This window comes from Perca flavescens, chromosome 11, assembly GCF_004354835.1.
Source record: "Perca flavescens isolate YP-PL-M2 chromosome 11, PFLA_1.0, whole genome shotgun sequence".
NCBI lineage: Eukaryota > Metazoa > Chordata > Actinopteri > Perciformes > Percidae > Perca > Perca flavescens.
In genome coordinates, this window is record NC_041341.1 from 6,355,715 (window position 1) to 6,356,048 (window position 334).

Consider the following 334-nt stretch of genomic DNA (forward strand, 5'->3'; position numbering starts at 1 on the left):
GTTAAGGCCAATTTATGCTTTTGCGCTAAATTCGTTGCCATGGATACGTACGTGGAGGTACCGACCCTACTGCGTAGTCTGACGTGCACATCTTGAAAAACGGAACTACACGTCGGGGGCGATGCAGATTTTTATTTTATTTTTTAAAGGTACTTTATTGTCACATACTGTACACTTATATCTAGCAAAATTCCATCCATCCATCCATCTTCTTCCGCTTATCCGGTGTCGGGTCGCGGGGGGAGCAGCTCCAGCAGGGGACCCCAAACTTCCCTTTCCCGAGCCACATTAACCAGCTCCGACTGGGGGATCCCGAGGCGTTCCCAGGCCAGGT